Consider the following 18,042-nt stretch of genomic DNA (forward strand, 5'->3'; position numbering starts at 1 on the left):
AAGATGTCTAGAACCTGGAAAAGTTTGCTGCACACTTCATACTCTGTTCTATGTGTACTAGTTCAAAATCTTTTCAATGGGTATTTCCAGCTATGGGCAGAGTCATGGACTCCAGACACAGAGTTCCATGATGGGATCCATGATATACATTAACTTTACAGTAAGTTGTTGAGGATCTTAGCTCTGCCTGGCCCTTTAGCTACGAAGTGGGAGCTTATGGCAGTACTCACCAACTGCCTCTTTTTCATGCTACCCATTTCAAAGAAAGTAGGAGGCAACTCTTTCTCATCAGGCCACATTTGCTCTTATTTAAACTGAAATCAGTAGAGCTGATCAATATTTAGTTTGGTGTAAGGAAGAACAGAATTTAGCCTATAGATAGACTCACATTCACTATGCACAGAATGATCAAGCTGCTTGGGGCATCAGAACAAACAGAATGGCTCCCTCTAGGTTCTGCATATTTATGTCCACTGGGCAGAGTCTGAGTGGCTCTCCTCAGAGATAAAAAGAAGAAATGTTCTTTTTTGAAAATTTTTCAAAAAATGAATACTGTTCAGGGAACTCTTTTATAGAATCATAGAACGATAGGGCTTGAAGAGAATTCAGGAAGTCATCGAGTCCAACCCCCTGCTAAAAGCAGAACCAATTCCAACTAAATCATCTCAGCCAGGGCTTTGTCAAGCTGGGACTGAAAAACCTCTAGGGATGGAGATCTCACCACCTCCCTCAGTAACCCATTCCGGTGCTTCACCACCCTCCTCGTGAAATCGTTTTTCCTAAGATCCACCCCCCCACACACAACTTGAGACCACTGCTTCTTGTTCTGTCATCTGTCACTACTGAGAACAGCCTCTCTCCATCTTCTTTGTGTCCCCTTGTGCTGGGGTTTTCCTAAGCCTGGGTTCTGACCCACCAGTTAGGTGTTTCTGTTATTCTCTTCCCTTAAGAATCTCCATCATTCGAGGTTTTTAATGCCAGGCTTGGCAAAGCCATGGCTGGAATAATTTAGTTGGGGCTGGCCCTGCTTTGAGCAGGGGGTTGGACTATATGACCTGCTGAGGTCCCTTCCATCCTTAATCCATGATTTTATGATTTGTGCACTCCTAATGCAATGGAAAAGCTCTCATAGGTCAATATTCAGAAAGGCTTTGTAAGAAATAGACACCGCTTCTACAGCCAGTGTTTTCCCACTAGCTAGTAAATTCTATGTATCTATCTCATAGCAGGGGACAAAACTTCCCTCCCAGGATGTTCAGGAAGAAAGCACTATCCAAACTATGTGCATTCACATCCTGCAAGGCCTGGACATATCAGTCACTGGAATGACCCAAGTAAGTGACATGTTGCTACTGCTTCGTGAAATAAAGACATTCTTCCGTATATCTACTGTACCTCTCCATAAGGAAGCTTCTTGCCAGTCAGGATAATGGAGGTACAGCATGTCAAGTTCATGTCAGAGATGATGGGACCTCTGTATCATGGAGGAAGCGATTCACAGTACAGACAAAATAAAAAGGAACTTCACTGGAAGGAACCATAATGCAGTGGTCTTCTGTTAATTACCACGATTGCCTGAGTGCAACGTCTCCTTAGATTCCCCATGAATCCCTTGGAAATGTAGACTTGGTGATCCTGTATTTAAACAGTTATTGGGGCCGTGATTGTGCCTTCTGTATGTCTGAAAAGTGCAGGATGAATTTATGGTGCTGTCTAAGTAGCTTTATAATGCAGGGAAAGATGATTCATCTCCGGATGAGAACCAGATTGCTAATGCTCTCCAAACAAGGCAGTGTACTTAAAATGTAGAGAGAGGGATCACTGGGACAGGTAGAGTGAGATGATGGCGGAGGGGAGGAGAAAGTGAGATCGAGATAAGGTAACGAGATAGGGAAGGGTCAGTGATGACTAAAAGGAGAAGGTGCATGACAGAAGGATTCAGCCAGTAGGAGGTGGGGGAATGAAAATAGCCAAGTGTTGAACTGTCTTGCTCTTCTGTGCAGGTGTTATGGCCAAGGCTTCTAACGTATGTGGTGCCAACTCAGTACACTGGCACTTTGAAGCCTCTCTGCAGATGCCTCCAGGAAATGGCTGAGAAAAAGATGCAAGAAGGAGGAGAAGCTGCTTGCCTGGACTACAGTGGACAAGGTTTATAACAGAAACTCTTTCATTTATTCTCACCAGCCACTATGAAATGACCAGATTCAGCCTGTTCCAATTCTCTCATCTTCAGTCAAGAGACTAAAAGGAATGCAGGATGGTCTTGGGATTAAAACATGGCAATGGGAGGGAGCTAGAAATTGGGGGTTCTGGTTCCAGATCACCACCAAAATTCTGATATAACATTGGGGAAATCACTTGCTCTCTCTCAGCTTTCCCACTTGTGAAATTGAGGACTAGTTAACGCCAGTTTCTTAGAGGTGCTATGAGGAGGAATTAACTCATGTTTGTAAAACACTTTTGAGATGCTCCGCCTGAAAACACTATGGAAATGCAAATATTATCAGCTGCATGCAACGCTGGTGGGCACATTGGAAATGGCTAGGTGAACAACATCAGCGGGATTCTCCAAAGTCTGGCATAATTAATGATCTTCTATTTCTTTTCCCAGGGAAACTCCCTACACCTCAGGGATTGCTGGCACGACTCCTGGTAAGTAGACCATGGAGGACAGGTTTTCTGAGAAATGTGAAGTGGAACAGTTAAGTATAAAAATCAGTTTTCCAGCTAAATGCTTTAGGCTGAAGAATGTGTATGATTGGGTCTCTCTCCACCCTCCCCGATCAGACAGAGACACACTGTTCTACACCCTCATGCTAGTTAGAATACTTTCTTCTTTAGGAAGTCACTGCAGTAGAAGCAGCAGCTCTACAGTGTGTAGTCTCCACAGTGAGAGAATCTGAAATATTTCCTCCTTCAAGAACAAGCTGGTATCTTGCTGCAGAACTTAGCCTGTGCTTTCTCCCTCATTGACAGGTTGTAGCCTCATCTCCTTATGAAAGAGAAGGACACGGATATTCTGTCTTGCAGCTGCTAAAAGCCTTGCACCAAAATATCCATGCAGCAGTGGGTGAGATGTGGGGAGTAAAGATTCCAGCTCTGCTGCAGCACCTTGAAGGTAAAGTGCTAGTTGGGAGTGACGTGGTCCATGGAGGATAGAAGAGAAAGCAGAAAATGCAGATTCCTATTGACATGTGTGGTGCCATGCATGTTGCAGTCCGTGGGAATAGTGTGGAATTGAAACTGGGGTTCTAGACACCTCACAAAATTTTTCTACAATTGTGAACCAGTGAGCTAACTCCAGTGTCAAACCGGGGGCCAACCACTTAGGATGGAATCAGGCCAGGAAGGTTTCAGTTGAATGACCATTTTACAGCAGTATCTTCCTGATCTTAGCTAGGTGATAATCTTACATGAGATCATCAGTGTTCTTGCGGAAATTCAAGCGGCCAGTGTAGACAGCTGGCAAGTTTTTCCTCAAGAGCAGATGATTTTGCAGAAAAACTTGCCAGTCTAGACTCAGCCTATGTTTCTTGTCAAGATTAGTTCAATTTAAAAATCCACAGTTTTTCTTTCTGTTAGGAAACTTAATCCATATATTAGCGATAGAATCCATGCCTGTCACAACAAAGCTACGTTGACCAAGTGGGTGCCCTACATATAATGTGTAATCTACGTATTGTAGGCCTGATGTCTTTCACCAATTTTACAGTCGTATGAAACTATTGACATCAGTGGGAAAAAATTTAGCGTTGGTTGTGTCTATACTACGGGGTTATGTCAATATGGTTATAGTGACAAAGCTAGGACAATATAGTCTCTGTACTATGTAACTGTGAGCCAGCAAGCTAAGTTGCACAACTTCAGTTATGTGAATAATGTATCTGAAATCGATACACTTAGATCTACTTACCAGATGCTTTCCTGTCAACTCTACCTACTGTCCTCATTCTGGTGGAATTCTGGAGTTGACAGGAGAGTACTTGGTGGTCAATATATCGCATATATACTAGAGGCAATACATTGACCCTTTCTGGATCAATCGCTGCCTGTTGATCCAGTGGTTAGTGTAGGTATACCCTAAGTGACGCACAATCCCAATGTGTTTCTGATATATATTGGACCCTACAATTTTCAAGTGGGCTTGCTATTAAAAAAAAAAGAGCTGTATCTTCCCTGGCTGCTGTTTCTGTACAGAGTCCACAGCACTATGTTCTGCAGACATTAAAGAAGGGTAAGTTAGAGCCGGCTGTTCAGAAACAGGGCCAGATTCTTAGTCGATGTAAATCAGTATAATTCCACTGACTTCAGTAAAGCTACACAAGTTTAGGATCAAGTCAGAATCTTGTATTATGCAGGAAAAATGTGCATGCATATTTAAGTCCAGTTTTCTGATGTTCTAAATAGGAATGTAAGTAACTAGTTGACTATCTGATAAGCAAAAGCTTATCGGATACATGACTAGTTCCTTGACCAGTTGCTTCCCCCCCTCTTGCTGCATCTAGCAGCGACAGCAAGTGGGGGGAGCAGGAGCCAGTGCTGGGGAGAGCCGGCTTAAAAGCTGGTTTCCCCCAAGCACCATCTCCGCAGGAGACAGGGTAGTAGCGGGTACTGGATGCGAGCCGGAAATCAGCTTATTCCTGACTTGTGCTCCATCCCAGATGCTGCGACTCTGCTTTTTAAATGTATTAAGAGCCTGCCATCTCTTAATACATTAAAAAATCAGAAGCTCAGCAGGGGAGAGCTAGCGTGAGCCAGCAGTCAGGTATCCCGGCTCGCGCTTCAGCCTTTTATATGTATTAAGAGCCTGTCAGCTCTTAATACACTTTAAAGGTAGAGCCGCAGCAGGGTTAGCTGCCGGGACTGAGAGCTAACCCTGCTGCGGCTCCCCCGCTTATTGACTAATCAACTAGTCGATGGAAAATTCATCAACTAGTCAATTAGTCGATTAAACTATATTTAATGTCCCTAGTGCTAAATAGTTTGATGAGATGTCCAGTGCCCTCAGCTCCCATTGAAGTCAAAAGTAATTAGGAGCAGGGCTGTAAGGGGTTGTAGGGCTTGGGGCACTCCCCAGGGGCGAGGCTTAGGGCAGCCCACCAGCCCCAGGCCCTACCTTGCCTCTGCTTCACCTTTTCTCCAAACTCTGCCCCTGTTTTGCCCTACCCTATCCCTTCCTGCCCCTGCTCTGCCCTGCTGCTGAAGCCCCCTCTTCTGAGCTGAGGGATTACTGGGGGGTCCTGGTGCAGGATGGCAGTAGGATGGGCTCCTGCCTTCAAAATCACCAAAGCAACAGGAGTGACAATGGCTCGGCAGCCCGCTTCTTTGCCCCACAGCCCTCTCCCAGCATCGCCGTGGCCATGGGAAGCGCATTGCCTTGGAGCCGGGGCACCTTGCTTCCTACTGCCACAGATACAATGCACACAGCAGGCTGGGAGAGGGCAGTGTGGCAGGGTGGGGCAGGGCAGAGCAGGCTGCTGGGTCTCTCTTGGACCCATCCATAGGACAACTGAGGTGGCCACCATGGGCTCTCCCAAAGTAGGAGCTGGGGTGGCAACCCCAAAGTATCCTATGGAGTGTCCAGCATCTCGCTCCTCGTGGGTTGACTGACTCTGAATAAAAATGATACTTGTTCTTAGCCCAGTAGAGAACTTTGGCATCGGTCCTTTTTATCATTGAAATCCCAGGTATGTTACATTGGCATCGGTCCCTTTTAGCATTGAAATCCCAGGTATGTTACATTGGCATCGGTCCCTTTTAGCATTGAAATCCCAGGTATGTTACATTGGCATCGGTCCCTTTTAGCATTGAAATCCCAGGTATGTTACATTGGCATCGGTCCCTTTTAGCATTGAAAGCTCAGGTAGTTTTAAGAAGATTGACTGCAGAGGGTATATTGGGGACAGCTATTCTTGCTGTTGTAAATTACACTGTTGTTTTGCCTCCTGCTTTATAGGAAACACAGAGAATTCTCTGAACCACGAACAGTGGGAGCACATGCTGCTTCAGGTACAGGATGACTTTCAGATGTATTAGCATACATCCCCGCACCCAAATGTATCAGCTGGGAAAGAATTAATTATAAATTATTCATTATTAGCAGAGTGGGACAAATCATTTTATTTGCAATGTTTCTTTGATGAAATATGGGGGTTTTTTCAAAAACATTTTCATGGAAACTTTTTATTTTGTATTATCTTTCGACCAAAACCAAAACAACCCCAACCCAAACAGAAAATATTTAGGTTTTTTTTAAACGGATGGGGGGGGGGGGAGGGTTTCAGTAGTTTTCCTGTTTATTTCTTTTTTTTATCCTCTTTTCAATCAGAAAATGGAAGAGGGAAAAAAGGGATGGTGATGAGGGGTAAGAAAAGGAGAAAACAAAGAACTGAAAAATGGTTTTAGTTTTTCACTTTTTGTTTGTGGCATTGAAAATCAAGAAAACAAACAAACAAAAAATTCCACCTGTTTTGCGAAACAGACTTACCATTTTTCAGACTGCTATAATTATAAATAGCTTCATAGTACCACTGGGAATGACACAGAACTTAACCTGAAAACCAGCATGCTAATGATGGTAGTGCATCACTGGGGTACTCGTAAAAGAGTCTTTCTTACTTTTTACATTCAAAAGAAAATCTATGATGTGAAAACCTAAAAAGCAGCAAAGACAAGACAAGGTTTGGTGACTTTCTCATGTATCTTTTTCTAGTTAGAGCTCTTTACAGTCTCGTGTAAATCGAGACAAGGAACATTTTTGTGGCAAGTGCTGAAAACGAAATGAAAGAACTTAGTGACAGATAAGCCTGAGAAGGTCTGGGGAAATTCTGGATTACTCACCAGAATTTTCCATTCTTCTTCAAGTGCTTGCTCCTGTCCATTCCAATACGTGTGTGCATGTTCCATGCACACAATCACTAGGGCTGTGTCTAGACTGGCAGGTTTTTCCGCAAAATCATCTGCTTTTGGGGAAAAACTTGCCAGCTGTCTACACTGGCCGCTTGAATTGCCGCAAAAGCACTGACGATCTCATGTAAGATTGTCAGGTCTTTTGCCGAAATACTGTGCTGCTCCCGTTCGGGCAAATGTCTTTTTCCGAAAACCTTTTGCTCAAACGGGCCAGTGTAGACAGCAGAGATTTGTTTTCCGCAAAAAAGCCCCGATCGCGAAAATGGCGATTGGGGCTTTTTTGCGGAAAAGCACGTCTAGATTTGCCACAGACACTTTTCCACAAAAAGTGCTTTTGCGGAAAAGCGTCCGTGCCAATCTAGAAGCTCTTTTCCGAAAATGCTTTTAACGGAAAACTTTTCTGTTAAAAGCATTTCCGGAAAATCATGCCAATATAGACGTAGCTTTTTTACTAGCAGTACTGTTGGATCAGATTTGGAAACTTCTGGAGTGGCGCTTTCAGGGTGAGCAATGTATGTTGATCCCTCCTGAGCTGATCAGCCGTCCAGGTCCTTCCTACCGCCAGTGATGGTCTTTGGAGAATTTGATTTCATGTTTTGCAAGGCATCTCTTGCTGTAGTTATTGTACGTTGTTCTGACTTAATTGTCATTTCAGTGTAATAATTAGCATTTTTAGTAGTCAATAGTAAATTTCCTTGGGGGGGGGGGGGTTCCTCTTTTTGTTTTCCATTCTCCCCATTCATGGGGCATGTAGCAACCCTAGGGATTTAAGCACTGTGACTCCTGAGGCTAGACTAGGTCCAGAGAGGACTTGCATGCTGCTTGCTTCACGTGCTTAGGTGGAGGCCATCTGCTAAATAAGTGCATCATTTGCAAAGGCTTTATGCCCAGAACAAAGGAAGAAAGAGACTGGCACTTGAAACTCCTGCTTATAGAGTCTGCACTTCTACCTCCAGTTCTGGAGCTGGCACCGGATCAGATCACCACAGATTTCTGGATGCTGAGCACAGTAGAAGTGGGATATTCTGTCTAGTTCGTTACCTGCCTACTCTTCCACCCACCTGTCACATCCCTCTTCAGGGACTCTTTAACAAGTAACTCTTTGTCGAGGAGGTGCAATGGCTCCTTACACTGGCGGCGATAGAGGGGGTTCCTCAGGAGTTCAGGGACAGGAGTTTCTACTCCTGATATTTCCTTATCCCCAAGGGCAACAGTGGGCTCAGGTCCATTCTGGACCTTCGAAACATCAACACATTCATAAGAAGGTTCAAGTTTCATATGGCCTCTCTGGCCACCATTATCCCCTACCTAGACCCGGGGGACTGGAATGCCACCCTCGATTTGAAGGATACGTACTTCCATATTTCAATCATCTCCGCACACAGCAAATTCCTGAGATTTGTACTCAACAGCCCTGCATTACCAATTCATTCTGCTCCCATTCAGTCTCTCCATGACCCCACCTCTATTCACAAAGTGCATAGGAGTGCAGTGGCAGCCTTCCTGAACAAAAATTGGGTACAGATCTTCCTGTACTTGGATGACTGACTCATCAATGGCCAAGTTTAGAAACAGGCTCTCGATCCTGGGGTGTTGATGTAAGCCATTTCTAGTGACCTAGGTCTCATTTTGAATGTACCTAAGTCCACACTGGTCCCTCCCGACACAAGAGACAGAGTTCTAGACTCCACGTGGGCAAGAGTCTTCCTGCCCAAATCCCAGTTTCACACCATCATAGACCTCATTGGCAGCCTCCAGTGGTTCACCACCACTGCAGAAAGGAGCTACATGAGGCTTCTTGGGCACATGGAGGCCTGCAAATTTGTCCTATAGCATGCCACGCTGTGGCTTTGCCTTTTAAAGGCCTGGTTCGTGTACAAGCCCAACAAGGATTTGTTGCATAATTTGGTCACCCTTCTCACCTTAGTTCTAATCTAGAATATCTCAACTGGTGGCTTCAACCTCAGGGGTCTGTGAGGGAGTGCCCTTTGCCAATCCCAACTCTCTTTCTCTGGTCCTGGACGCATTGGATACAGGCTGCGGGGACATACCTGGGCAGCTCAGAACTAAGGGCCTGTGGTCACAATCAGAACTACTGCTGCACATTGGTGTCAGAGGGCTCAGGGCAGTTCACCTCGCCTTCCTTCCCCAACTGCAGGGCAGGTGTGTCTCATTACTGACAGACAACACCACAGTGATGCCCTGCATAAACCAACAAGGCGGTGCTTGCTTCTCTCTTCTATGCCTGGAACCCCTTCACCTGTGGGACTTCGGTGTAGATCACCACATCTACCTGTTCGCCACTTACCGTCAGGGATGCAAAAAAACCTACAAGACCATTTCAGCTGCTCAGTCAACACCCGTGAATGGTTCCTCAGGACAGATATTGTCCTTTCTGTCTTCCAAAGTTGGTGTTATCCCTAAATGGGCCTGGTTGCCAGAAGGAGCAACAATAAGTGCATCCAGTTCTGTTCCTTCCAGACCCACAGTTGTGGATCGGTAGCAGATGCAATCAAGATATCGTGGTCCAGTCACCTGGTGTACATGTCTCTGCTCTTTCCTCTAGTACACAAGGTTCTCCTCAAGATCTGGCAGGACAAGGCGGAACTCATCCTCATAGCAGCAGTGTAGCTGCAGCAGCATAGGCTCAGCAGCCTGGTGAACCAATTTGTAGACAGACCGATAATCCTTCTGCTCCATAGCCTGATTTCATCACCGAGGACCATCACCAGTTACAGCACCCTCACCTGGGGCACCTCCATTTCATGGTGCAGAAACTCCATGGTTAAACCAGCTCGAGCTACAGTGCTCAGACTCCATTAGAAAGGTTCTGTTGGGCAGGAGGCAACCCTCCCCTTGGGCAACATACCTAACAATCTGGAAGTGATTTTCAGTTTGGTCCCTCCAAAAGTACATCCCCCTACAAGAAACCTCCATCTCCCTTGTGCTTGACTACTTTTTATACCTTAACCAGTGCCAGGGACTGACACTGTCATCCATTAACGGCCACGTAGTGGTTATTTGCCTTCCATCCTGGGGCTGGGGAAAGATCTCTGTTCAGCAATGCTATGCTGGGATGTTTCCTTAAGGGTTTGGAGAGGCTGTATCCCCAGGTCAGACATCCCCATTTCACAGTGGGACCTTAACCTGGTCCTCTCTAGACTTATGGGACTGCTGTCTGAGCTCCTAGCAATCTGCCCTCTAGCTTGCCTCTCTTGGAAGGTGGTCTTTGTGGTGGCTATAACCTTGGCTAGTTAGGTCTCAGAGCTCCGGGCCTTTACCTATGAGTTTCCATACACTGTCATTTGGAAGGACAAAGTGCAGCTCTGTCCGCATCTGGTGTTCCTACCCAAGGTTGTCTCCCTCTTCCATCTAAACCAGGACATTTTCCTCTTGGTTTTCTTCCCAAAACATCATGCCAACCATGTGTCAGACAGACCCTACCCTAGCCTTCTACGCTGAATGCACAAAGCCATTTTGTAAATCACCACAGCTCTTTATTGTCATGGCTGAAGGAATGAAGGGACTTCTCATCTCATCCCAGTATATCTCATTGTGGATATTTCCTGTTATTACTTTGCCAAAATTCCAGCGCCATCAGCTCACTCCACCAGAGCACAGGCATCTTTGGCAGCGTTTCTCCTACAGATTCCCATTGAGGATATTTGCAGGGCAGCAACGTGTTCCTCTATTTGCACCGTCATGTCACACCACAGCATCACCCAACAGGTAAGGGGTGATGTGATGTTTCAATTAATTCTGGCCCCCTCCTCCATGGGAACTGCTTGGGTGTCATCTATCAGAATAGACATGAGCAAGCCCTCGAAAAAGAAACAAACCAGTTACCTACCTTTTTGTAACTGCTGTTCGAGATGTGTGGTCATGTCCTTTCCAAATCCCACCCCTCCCCACTGTCAGAGTAGGCTGGCCTGAAGGAACTGGATGGACGGTAGGTCAGCAGGGACCTATACATGTCTCCATGAAGGCTCTCTTGTGAGGTTTCCAGTATAACCTGGCTGCTGTTCAAAATTTGGATCTCCTGCTGACTTCAATGGGAGTTGAGGGTATGACTTTGGAAACTGACAGAGGTTGCGGGGTGCATAGAATTGCCAGGATCCTCTAGAGCTGATCTCTACATTTCAGTTCATCAAAGAGTATCATGTAAAGCCTCTGCTGGCCACACTGATCATCATAATCATTGCAAAATGTCTGGATGGATAATATATAAGGCCTTCTGGACAGGCCTTACAAGCTGCGTGTCTGCATGGCCACGCACAACAAATTTTAAGCCCACACACCTCGCCTGCAGAGCCACGCAGCAGCACTCTCCTCTCACTGTCCTGCTGGATCGGAAGGTGAGTGGTGACAGAGGCAGTTTAGCAGGGCCGCATGATGGCAAGCAGGCTGCCCTGCCCCTGTTTGCTCCCGCTGGAGCCAGGGCATGGTGAGGCTTTCGCTGCTCCAGTTCCAGCTGGAGTGGACAGGCCACCACGGCCCCGTTGGTGGGGCCAGGTGGCCAGGGGTAGCTGCTTGGACGGCCGGGGCTCGAGCCGCGTGGCCAGTGGTGGCTGCCAGCAGCGGCTGTTTGGGTGGCTTTGGCCGCCCTCCTAACTTTCCAGTAATAAGCTGAGGCAGGACCAATCACCTTCATCACAAACAAATAACATCACAAATACCTCAGTCCTCTGCTATCCCTTCAGTGGAGTTTGGATACTGCAGTGGGATCTGGCAAGCATCTTGGGTTTAATTTCCTCATGTTGCGACGTATGGGCTCTGCTGAGCTACTCAAGCTTGGCTCCTGAATTGGCTTGTACTGGATACTTTGGGCACAGAAACCCAGTTTCGTCAGTTCTGTTGGGCCCTGAGGGATTGGCTTCTCTTGGTAGGGATCAAGAGTCCCTCAGGCTCTGTTCCTTCTTTCTGGTTTGATGGCTTTACAGGTCAAATTGAAGACATAAATTACGGTAACCAGCTGCCACTCACTCCTAAGACCAAAGTGAAGTGCCTTTCAGAATAGACTATGACTGATGTCCTCACTATATTACATGCTTTGTATGAGCAACACAATAACCAATGAATACATTTAAATATCATCACTGGGCATCCAACTTAATTCATGATTGACCCAAATAAGGCAATTCATGTGTAGCAGAGCTATTTTTTATGATTTTCTGAAAATACGTGCAGCTATCACCATGTCTCTTAGTTGCACTTGCTTCACATTTTAAAGAGTCTTCACAACTACAGCTCTCTGAAAAAACCTGAATTTTTAAAATGTCAACTGCTTTGGGGGTTTTAAGAGGTTTTTTTAAATTGTACAAATGTGCTTTTTCAAGTAGGTTAGAATGCACACTATTTTAAGTATCACCATAATGTTTTGCAAACTTTAAAAAGAACAGACATTTCTTTTCTGCACACTTTTTAAAAAGTTATGATTTGAGAGAATATGATGGCAGTCTGAAGAAAGAAAAAGACTGCATATATATATACAGTATATATATGTATGTTAATAACTGGTAGGTGCCACAGCAGCGCACAAGACAAATCTCATTCCGTTCATGGATCGGAAATCTCAGGGTGTGTCTAGACTACAGGGTTTTTTCGAAAAAAGTGGCCTTTTTTTTGAAAAACTTCCTCTGCATATAGACGGCCACTGCATTCTTTTGAAATTAAATTGAAAGAATGCAGCCATTTTTTCGACCGCGGTAAACCTCATTTTAAAAGGAATAAAGCCTTTTTTTGAAAAGAGGTGTTATTGAATGCAAATGGGGCTTTTTCAAAAAAAGGCTTTATTGAATGCAAATGGAGCTTTTTCGAAAGAGAGCATCCAGATTGCCTGGGTGCTCTCTTTCAAAAAAACGGCTCGCTTTTTTGAAATAAGTGGTTGCAGTCTAGATGTTCTCTTTCGAAAGAGGCTTGCAGTCTAGACGTAGCCTTAGAGGGAATACTACTTCTGGATGTATACTGAAAATTTATGCTTTTGAGGTCTATGAGTTGAGGCTGGTCACCAGAAGGTGAAAAGCAACTTTGTCTGGCTGTATGTAGACTGAGTAATTATTCACAATGGATGTTAATTGACTGAGAAAATTCTAATTAAGTGATTGCAAAGTCTCCAGAGGCGACTCTATCCAAGAAAACCAAACAATAGGGGATACCTGTTTACTAGTGAGATGCTTGAAACTATTTTGGGAGGTCCAGAGGTATCCTGTACCAGTTATCCTTCATCTAGGGAATAAGCTGCCAACTTGCTTGACTTAGGAGGATCACATTTGGTCTGGGTGCTTCAAGCTGGGAGAGCTATCCTTTGTGAGACAGAGGAATGTTTGGTTATCTAAGTTTAACCTTTAGGAAGTGTGTGGTGATTTTACTTTTACGTAATCTTTGTTTACATTAATTCTGCTTGCTGCTTCTCAAATTTCCATTCTTTGTGAATGAAACTCTACTTATTTTCACTGTATATGCACCTAAGAGCGGTGTGTTAAATGGATCAGTGATGCTGAGGTGAAAATAGTAAGGTGGTAAGTAGTAAACCTGTGAATTCTGGGAGTGTCCAGTGGAACAGGGGCTGGACCTTCTGGGAATATGTAGAGGGTGTGATGATTGAAGCATGCCTATTGCTTATCTGCAGGACAGCAAAGCTGGGTCCGGGTGAGAAGGGTGTGCTTGCATTTCCTGTGTCTGGCAGAGTCAGGAGCTGACACCTGGCAGGCATAGAGAATGCTTCCTCATGCCAAGGGCAGGTGGTAGTGAGATACCTCACAACCCTGCATACCCGCAGAAAGTGTTATGAAGAGTCTGTAGCACTTCAGAGAAGGTGCTTGGCTCTTTGTTAATGATGGCCCATTGATCAAAGTTCACTAGACCTATCCTCTGTCTGCTATAAAATCAATGGTCAGATCTCATTCTCCAATTTGCTGTGCATCTGAGTTTGGGGACTGAGCAGAATCATAAGGCAAAGGTTAAAGAACAACCGGCAGAGGAAGTCTGGGTTGTCAATGCTCATAGTTCTCAATAGGGAAATAATCTTTCTATGACACCTGAATATTGGAATGGTTACAACAGAGAACAAGGAAGGGAAAAAACTCTCAAGCCCCAACCAAAAATTCTTTCAATAAACCAGCTCTTGTTTTACACACAGTTCCTCAGAACATCTCTGGAGCAGATAAATGACAATGCCTGGAGCAGCCAGCTAAGCTCTGAGTTGAGCCAGCAGATGGCCGGCTATGCCAGCCCCTCCAAAGAGAAGGTTTGTTCTCTGTTAAGGTTTAGTTTCTAGTTAATTGCTCTTGGAATTCTTGTTGGAGGGCTGCATGAGACTTCTCTCTGCTTCATTGGTTTTTTTGTGTATAAAATTTGTGTTTGCTTGTTCCCTGCTCTTCCCCTGCTGGCATTTGCTTGGAGCAGCTATTGGTACTGAATTGTTCCCTAACTGGGTGGCGGAAGATGATGGGATGTGTCTGCAGTAGGGGTGCTTGGTCTTGGCTCGGTTGTTTTTTCCTGTGTCAGTGTGTGTTGCTGGGTTGGTTCTATACTGACAAGCATGTGGTGTTCTTGATATCTCAATGCTGGCCTCTTTCTTTCAGTGTTTCCTGTATAAGGCACTAGGAATTTGCTTGGCAGTTTGTCAGGACCCGGTCCATATTAAATCACAGATTCAGAAGTTTCTGAAGACAACAGATTACATGGAAGCCCCTGATAGACTGGTAAGGACCCTGTCCCTCTCCCTACCTTATCATGTACCCTCTGAATGTCCCCTGGGCAACTCAGCTCTCAGTTGTCCTGGGACAGATGCCATTTTGCTTCATGTCCTCTTTGTTGCTATTTCACTCACCCTTTGCTCCCCCCTCCCATAGGTCTCAGGCCTAATTGGCACTTTACACTACTTTGGGTGAAAGGAATTGACTTGTGGGGGTCTATTGGGCACCTGGTCAGATTCACTAACCAATATTTTTCTTGAGTAACAGGGAGTCATTTCCATCCTTTCATTCTCTGCCGCGAGCCACTTGGACCTCATCTTGAACACACTTCAGGAGTTTGGGGCAGCAATGGATAAACTTACGATTTCTGGGTTTATTGGTCACCTGAAGGTAAAGGAGCCAGGGGGTTCTCTCAAACTTCCTCTCCCTCTAAACTAGAGACAGTATCTCCTGCCCCGGTAGAGTCTCATTGGTCAGCTAACACTGTCCCCCAATGGATGTGCTCTGTGTGATGCATAAAAATACAAAAAAGTGTCACAACACACTATTACTGAAAAAATGCTTAATTTCCCATTTTCATATGCCATACCAATTAAAATAAATTAATTTAAATATAAATATGTTCCTTACATTTCAATGTGCAGTATATAGAGCAGTGTAAATAGGTCATTGTGTGTATGAAATTTTAGTTTGTAACTTTGCTAATGCTTTTTAGGTAGCCTGCTCTAAAACTAGGCAAATATCGAAATGATCTGATCTGTCCTCCTCGAAAACTTCTGCGTACCTTTGGTTGAGAACCATTTATCCAGAGGATAAAACAGCATATTAGGTGTCTTGGCCACCATTGCCAGATTTGCTGTTTACTCACTGTGCAGATTTAGGCATATCATTTAGCACCTAATTCTGTGCCTATCAGTGTCAATGACAAATCTCCCATTTATGTCACTGGGGTAGGGTCAAAACTTTGGGCTCTCTGTGTCAGAATTATCCAATCAGTATGTTTGAGACACCAATACCTCTGTGCCTCACGCAGTTATGGTTTGGCTTAAATACATTTTTCAAGTACAAGCTATTATCGCTGCCAAAAGCAATTCCTCAGTCAGCAACAGATCAGAATTTCAAGGCAAAATGAATCAGAAGTAATTGTCTCTTGTGACATTTCCAATTGTCCAGGACTACCATCACGGGAAAAGAGCCAAGACCCGCAGCACGCTGATGCTGACATACAGCAAAGTGGCTATGCATGCTCCAAAAGAGCAACTTCTGTCTCGGGTGGAGGCAGACATCACAGAGAACATCCTACACCATTATAGAACCGGTTGCCAAGTAAGAGTTTTTGCATAAGTGTTGGGGATATTACTCTGAAGTTAGATCAGTGCCTCCACTGGACCTGAGTTTTCTAAGAGAGGGCTTATTTTTCTAAAAATCTCCTTTGAACAACCGTTTGTCATGTGCATCAAATCTAAAACCTTCATGGATGGAGTGTGAGCTGTAACAAATATCTTATTTGTTGCTGTTGTTTGTATTTTCTCTAGTTTTTCTGTGTTCTTCTGAAATTCTCTAGGTCACAGTTACATAGTATTTCGGATGCAGTCACACTCAGGCTGTGCAGTATAACACTCTAAGGCTATGTTTACACTGTGAACCTATTTCAGGGTATCAGAAGTATCCCGAAATAGCTATTCCGCATCTTTTGAGTGCGCCCGTTATTTTGAAATCTAACGGGCTCACTATCCCAACATCCCTGTAAACCTTGTTCCATGAGGGTTAAGGGACTTTTTGGAATAGTGCTTCATTTCAAAATTTGTTGCTGTGTAGACATTGCCAAATTTCAAAATAAGCTATTTCGAGGTAAGGGTGACCTGTCGATGCACCTTAATTTCCTTAAGATGTATGAGTATCTAGCTCTACCTCTTGCTACTCAAGGGAGAATAGTGCTAGCTTGTATTTAGTTTATTTGCTATCACTGTTTCTTGGACTATCTACTTCCCTTTCCCCATATCTGTCTTCCTATTTGTCTGCCTGCTCATTATTTCTGCTCCTTAGATATATGGCTGTCCACTTGCCAGCCCTGATTCTGGTCTCAGTGCATAGTTCTAATCTCTCCACATCACTTTGCCATTCCATTCTACTCTGTCTAAGGCTATGTCTAGGCTGCAGTACTTTTCCGGGATCCCAGAGGGATCCCAGAAAAGCAATACCGCATCCACTTTTTGGAAAAGTGGATGCGTTCTTTCACCATCCCTGTAAACCTTGATTTATGAGGAAGGAAGGGATGGCTTGAAAGAGCAGGTTTTTCCAAATTTCGAAAAAGCCTTTTTTGAAAGAAAAGCAGAGACAGATTCATACTTTGCGTATCTTTTTCAGACTTTGCAGTCTAGACTTAGCCTAACTGAGACTCTCATTGTCAAAAAAAGTTGATCACAAATGAACCAAGTTGACATTTTCCAGTAGTTCACAAATACAAATATTAAGAACTATGGCCCCTGATATTGTCCACTGCAACACACCCAGACTGGGCACATTTCCTGCTTTTTTGGAAGAGTCAGTAATAGTGATATCTCTCTACTTCATATTCATTAACCAGGATATTTGTAGAATGTGCATAATGTGGCACAATAGAAATTGCTAGTAGCGGTTTTACATTTTGTTTTTCAGGTGTTGGGGATCAATGTTGCGAACAAGTTAAATTCTAAATAATCTGCCCTCGTATCTTGTGCATTTACTAGGCACAAGTTTCTTGTTTAAATTGCATAAAATTTGTTTTCCCTCCCACATCAAGCAGGAGTCATGACTACTCTGTGTAAATGGACCTGGGTTTACTTGATCAACCTGGGCCTTTTCTTTTTCTGAGATGGGTGTAGAGCTGGGGTTCTCTGTCTTCTGGGGTCTGCAGACACTTCTCCTGAGACTAGATCTAATTTCTACTCTTCTGGAATCTGATTCTCTCAGTTTCTCACCCACATCCTCTTGTTTTTCCTGGAAATGTAGGACATGGACCTGAAATCAACCCTCATCCAGAATGCAACAGAGATTAGCTGTGCAGTTTTGAAGACTGGAGACTCCCAGGCATTTGAATTCTCTTACAAACTGGAGCTCCTTGATTACATGATGGTGAGTGATTAGGAACTTTGAAGCCTGAGCTACAAGGGATTTTGTTATTATGTAATGAGACTGATTGTCCGGGTAGATGTTATTCTTTCCATTGGCTGTAGCTATACTACTGCAGTGTCATGATTTACCTGCCTGGCACCTAGAATGCTGGGTCCACTGTGCTTGGCCGGGATGCTGGCATATTGTGGGCTGTAACTGGAAGGAATGGATAGTGTCTGATGAGTTGCCAGGATACAGCTTGATGACCTGTGTATAGCAGATGTCTCTACGGTCCATTTCTGAGGCAGAGAGCCACTGAAACAGCGTCTGTTTCTTACAGGTC

The sequence above is a fragment of the Pelodiscus sinensis genome, chromosome 25, assembly GCF_049634645.1.
Source record: "Pelodiscus sinensis isolate JC-2024 chromosome 25, ASM4963464v1, whole genome shotgun sequence".
NCBI classification, from domain to species: Eukaryota; Metazoa; Chordata; order Testudines; family Trionychidae; genus Pelodiscus; species Pelodiscus sinensis.